The following is a 6,516-nucleotide window of genomic DNA, read 5'->3' as shown; positions in this document are numbered from 1 at the left end:
GCACTTTCAGCCCATATTATATATATAATAGTATTTCTGAACATATTTTTGTAAACAGCTAAAATAGCAAAACTTGTGTCACTGTCCAAATATATCTGGACCTAACTGTATATATATATATATATACATATATATAATATATATTTCTGCTTTCAAAAATATAAAAAATGGAATGACGTGGTCGTACAAATACCCATGAGTAGAGTTGATCGAATCTGCCTAAATCCGAGATAGTGCCGGATTGAAAATAAAATCCAGATCCGCTCCGGATTCTGGTGCCCATATAAGTCTATGGTGACCAGAATCCAGAGATTAAAAACATTTGTGGAAGGGATAGGGGGTTAGGAGCGCACGCAGTATACTCACCCAAGGCGGTGTCATGGCAGCAAACTCCTTCCAGGTCACGCTGTTCCCTTCCGGAGCCGACAATTCAATATTCATTGTTTTGCCCGCCCACCGGCGCGTGTAATTGGTTGCAGTTAGATGCGCCCCCACCCTGAGTGTCAGTGTGTCAGCTGACTGCAACAAATCACAGGCGGCAGGACGGCCGGTGGGCGAGGAAAGCAGTGCAAGTGTCTGCGGGTCGGTATGGTGAATGTGTATGTGTTTCAGAAACACATACGGCCCTCTCCTGTCAGAAGTGTGCGCGGCTGTGCGGGTGATGCGGCTTTTTTTTATTTAAATAAATTTTAAAAAAACGATGTGCGGTGCCCCCTAATTTTCATCCACAGCCAAGACAAAGCCGGCTAGGGGCTAGTATATGCAGCCGTGCGGATCCAGACTTTTACAGTTCGGATCCACTCTCAGCCCTACTCATGAGCCCTGTAGTCCTGGCAGTGTTAATCACTTGGTGATAAAACCAACATTGCAAGCAAACAGCAGTCTCATGAATGACACTTGCTAAAATTTGTTTTTCAGACCCTATATCATGCACAAAAAGAAAGATTGATATCCGCTCACCTGTAGCCAAAGGAGGGGTCACTGTATCCAGGACTCGTGCAAGGGAAAGGGTATACTGGCAATCCAGATTGTAGACAGAGGGTAATCCAGCAGCAAAGTCCAAGGGATATTAAAATCCAAAAATTTTATTAAATCAAATTAAAATCCATATAAAAAAAGGTCCAAACAGGGTATAAACAACTGACCGTTGTTTATACCCTGTTTGGACCTTTTTTTATATGGATTTTAATTTGATTTAATAAAATTTTTGCATTTTAATATCCCTTGGACTTTGTTGCTGGATTACCGTCTGTCCTATATCATGCAGTCTTTAGATTTCATAACAAAACCCTGCTGAGAGATTCGCTTTTATTAAACTGATCAGTAAACAACTAAATACCATGAAGATAAAAATAATCAAAACCCCAGAATTGCAGTTTTTTAGTCATTGACACATTCACTGCACAAAAAGTTAATATTTACAGGCCTACAGCAATGTAAAAATGAAAACGTCACAGATCTAAGAATTTGGCAACAGAATCTTTTTTCTTTACAAATTTTCAGGGTTTTTTCACTACCTAAATAAAAGAAAAAAAAATGCAACAAGTTTGGTATTGTCACAATTGAAATGTCCTTCGGAATCATACTTCTAGGTCACTTTTACAGCATAATGAACACAGTAAAACAAACTTCACAAAAGAAATGTGGAATTGCATATTTTTTTACAATTTCACTGCCTTTGGTAATTTTTTTTTTCTTTTTTTCCAGTACATTGAATAGTAAAATAAATGGTAGTAAAACTTACAGTACATGACAACAGCCATATCCTATGCACCACTCCAATGCTGTTCGATTTACTTGCTACAGCTCTCCATCAGCTGTAAGCTTAAAGAAAATACTGTAAATTCCAAATTGTCTCTTCAGGGAGGAAGAAGACGATTTTTGGTGCCACCTATTGGAAGTAGCAACCCTAAAAGTCAAAAGTGACTCTTTAACACTAGAAGTTCCAGAGAGGGGTCATTTAACATTTCTACGTTTGGAACCCAGTGACGGGTCGAATGACCTGAAGGATTTTAGCTAACTTCCTATAATCACCGTCTTTTGTTCTGTAATTAAGGCTATTACTGTCGCACCACAGGAGGTTGTTGTTTTCCATTAAGTTTAGCCATTTACTTTCTAGTTAGTTCTATTCAGTTTATTGTATGTCATTTGACCCTCTTTCGGGACTTCAGGGGGGAGCTCGAAATTTCTGAGACTTCTAGTGTTAATTAACCTTTTCATATGACCTTGGATTTATGCCAGATCGGAACCTTAATTTGCAGACACGGTGTTTCGGGACGATTATCCCTCATCAGTGCAAAGTATGAGATCTGATCTGGCTTTATGAGTAGCTAAAATTGGGTCTAAGGGGTGAACTTTTCTCCTTGCGGAGACTGACAAACCAATCTGGCTGTCAGTGGTGAGGAGTAGTGATGAGCGAGTACTAAAAAGCTCGGGTGCTCGAGGCTCGGGCCGAGCATCCCAAGATACTCGTGTACTCGGCCCGAGCACCGAGCCCAATGTTATCCTATGGGAGACCCGAGTATTTTTATGAAATGACCCCCCGGCAGCATGTAGAAACCCTAAAAATGTCACAAAAGTCTCAGAAGAGTGTTCAAATGACATGGCAACAGCATGAAGAAGAACCCTTGAAGCATTTATCACTCAAAAGTCACAGCTGTGAACAATTTTATCCGAGTTTTACGCCATTTTTACGGACTCACCAGAAAACCTTCCAAAATGACACCAAAATGAATTTTCATGGTGGAAATGTTAAGGGCACATACCCAATAGTGAGATAGAGCTGGTGTATGTTACTTTTTGAGATCACATGAAAGATTTTACGTGAAAACATTGTGTGGCACTCCGATGTCCCTGAGAAGAGACGTACATGAAGGCCTCTTGAGTCTAATGTGCCCATTTTGAGGAAGTGAGTCTTTGTAGTATTTTCCTTTGCCAGGGAAGTCCAAAATTGTGAGGTTTACCAATGCCCCTGCATACAGACGTGCATGATGGCCTGTAAACCTTAAGTGCCCATTGTAAGGAAGTGGGTCTATTGTAGTATAGGCCTTTGGCAGGGCAGCAAAAAATTGGGAGGCTCCACATTGTCCCTGGATAGAGACGTGCATGATGGCCTGTAAACCTGAAGTGCCCATTGTAAGGAAGTGGGTCTATTGTAGTATAGCCCTTTGGCAGGGCAGCCAAAAATTGGGAGGCTCCACATTGTCCCTGGATAGAGACGTGCATGATGGCCTGTAAACCTGAAGTGCCCATTGTAAGGAAGTGGGTCTATTGTAGTATAGCCCTTTGGCAGGGCAGCCAAAAATTGGGAGGCTCCACATTGTCCCTGGATAGAGACGTGTATGAGGGCCTGTAAACCTGAAGAAGTGCCCATTGTAAGGAAGTGGGTCTATTGTAGTATAGCCCTTTGGCAGGGCAGCCAAAAATTGGGAGGCTCCACATTGTCCCTGGATAGAGACGTGCAAGAGGGCCTGTAAACCTGAAGTGCCCATTGTAAGGAAGTGGGTCTATTGTAGTATAGCCCTTAGGCAGGGCAGCCAAAAATTGGGAGGCTCCACATTATCCCTGGATAGAAACGTGCATGAGGGCCTGTAAACCTGAAGTGCCCATTGTAAGGAAGTGGGTCTATTGTAGTATAGCCTTTTGGCAGGGCAGCCAAAAATTGGGAGGCTCCACATTGTCCCTGGATAGAGACGTGCATGAGGACCTGTAAACCTGAAGTGCCCATTGTAAGGAAGTGGGTCTATTTTAGTATAGCCCTTTGGCAGGGCAGCCAAAAATTGGGAGGCTCCACATTATCCCTGGATAGAAACGTGCATGAGGGCCTGTAAACCTGAAGTGCCCATTGTAAGGAAGTGGGTCTATTGTAGTATAGCCTTTTGGCAGGGCAGCCAAAAATTGGGAGGCTCCACATTGTCCCTGGATAGAGACGTGCATGAGGACCTGTAAACCTGAAGTGCCCATTGTAAGGAAGTGGGTCTATTTTAGTATAGCCCTTTGGCAGGGCAGCCAAAAATTGGGAGGCTCCGCATTGTCCCTGGATAGAGACGTGCATGAGGGCCTGTAAACCTGAAGTGCCCATTGTAAGGAAGTGCGTCTATTTTAGTATAGCCCTTTGGCAGGGCAGCCAAAAATTGGGAGGCTCCACATTGTCCCTGGATAGAGAAGTGCATGAGGGCCTCAAAACATTGTTCCCATTGTAAAGGAGCGGGTCTCCTGTCGTTGTAATGTCCATTCTGAAAGAATGGGCGAAAAAATTTACCACTGGGGGTATACCTGAAACAACGGCCTAACTATTGTAACGGTCATCATGGTGGCGCATGAGGAGATGGAGGAGCAGTCCAGCGATTATCCAAAGTCCAGAAGTGTGTACCCATGGGTGAGTGGAGGTACATGGCAAATTCCCGTTACAAACTTTAAATTTCGCTTTCATTTGCTGGTGGTGTGGCGAAGTCTGGCCCAATCCAACCCTTGTTCATCTTGATCAGAGTCAGCCTGTCAGCATTTTCAGTTGACAGGCGGGTGCGTTTATCTGTAATGATTCCATCTGCGGCACTAAAAACACGCTCTGACAAAACGCTAGCGGCAGGGCAGACCAGGACTTCCAAGGCGTAGAGAGCCAATTCATGCCACGTGTCCACCTTGGATACCCAATAATTGTAAGGCACAGAGGAATGTGGCAAACTTAGGATTTCTTGTGGCACTACCCCGCACCTCAGGGGCTGTGGTACGTGAGGGGCTGAGAAAACTGTCCCACATCTTAAAGACTGTTCCCCTACCTCTATTATTATTATTATTAAGGAATAACGTTTGGAACTCCATTTTATGTCTGAACTGGGTGCAAAAAACCTAAAAAATACGCATATATAGCCTGGGTCTCAGCGTCCCATACACGGTAAGTTTTTTAACTGCATGAGAGGACACACACAAGCTAGGGACCCCAACGTAGAGAAATACTTTGGCGTAGTGTTGGGGCTCTTCTGCATTGATCAATTCAGTAGCTAAATTTCTCTTTATTCATATATTCATGGCAGTAATGCAGGTTCCATTTTTCACATTTCATTCTTACAAATAGCTATTGAATTTTTCATGTCAGTATTCACACAGCAGTTTCTGCTATTCCATGTATTCCCCTTCCATAGTCACTGGTGTGCATACCTTATCTCCCCATAGTGATGTTTTTTAGGTTTTTTGCACCCAGTTCAGACATAGAATGGAGTTCCAAACGTTATTCCTTAATGTTAGTAGTTTTTCCTTTGTGAACCCTCCCCATACACACCTATTGCCAATCCACATTATACGCATATATAGCCTGGGTCTCAGCGTCCCATACACGGTAAGTTTTTTAACTGCATGAGAGGACACACACAAGCTAGGGACCCCAACGTAGAGAAATACTTTGGCGTAGTGTTGGGGCTCTTCTGCATTGATCAATTCAGTAGCTAAATTTCTCTTTATTCATATATTCATGGCAGTAATGCAGGTTCCATTTTTCACATTTCATTCTTACAAATAGCTATTGAATTTTTCATGTCAGTATTCACACAGCAGTTTCTGCTATTCCATGTATTCCCCTTCCATAGTCACTGGTGTGCATACCTTATCTCCCCATAGTGATGTTTTTTAGGTTTTTTGCACCCAGTTCAGACATAGAATGGAGTTCCAAACGTTATTCCTTAATGTTAGTAGTTTTTCCTTTGTGAACCCTCCCCATACACACCTATTGCCAATCCACATTATACGCATATATAGCCTGGGTCTCAGCGTCCCATACACGGTAAGTTTTTTAACTGCATGAGAGGACACACACAAGCTAGGGACCCCAACGTAGAGAAATACTTTGGCGTAGTGTTGGGGCTCTTCTGCATTGATCAATTCAGTAGCTAAATTTCTCTTTATTCATATATTCATGGCAGTAATGCAGGTTCCATTTTTCACATTTCATTCTTACAAATAGCTATTGAATTTTTCATGTCAGTATTCACACAGCAGTTTCTGCTATTCCATGTATTCCCCTTCCATAGTCACTGGTGTGCATACCTTATCTCCCCATAGTGATGTTTTTTAGGTTTTTTGCACCCAGTTCAGACATAGAATGGAGTTCCAAACGTTATTCCTTAATGTTAGTAGTTTTTCGTTTGTGAACCCTCCCCATACACACCTATTGCCAATCCACATTATACGCATATATAGCCTGGGTCTCAGCGTCCCATACACGGTAAGTTTTTTAACTGCATGAGAGGACACACACAAGCTAGGGACCCCAACGTAGAGAAATACTTTGGCGTAGTGTTGGGGCTCTTCTGCATTGATCAATTCAGTAGCTAAATTTCTCTTTATTCATATATTCATGGCAGTAATGCAGGTTCCATTTTTCACATTTCATTCTTACAAATAGCTATTGAATTTTTCATGTCAGTATTCACACAGCAGTTTCTGCTATTCCATGTATTCCCCTTCCATAGTCACTGGTGTGCATACCTGTTCCCCTACCTCTGGCGGATTGGACTTGTGCCC

The sequence above is a fragment of the Anomaloglossus baeobatrachus genome, chromosome 1 (assembly GCF_048569485.1).
Source record: "Anomaloglossus baeobatrachus isolate aAnoBae1 chromosome 1, aAnoBae1.hap1, whole genome shotgun sequence".
Lineage (NCBI taxonomy): Eukaryota > Metazoa > Chordata > Amphibia > Anura > Aromobatidae > Anomaloglossus > Anomaloglossus baeobatrachus.
Note: the sequence above shows the minus strand (reverse complement) of the source record.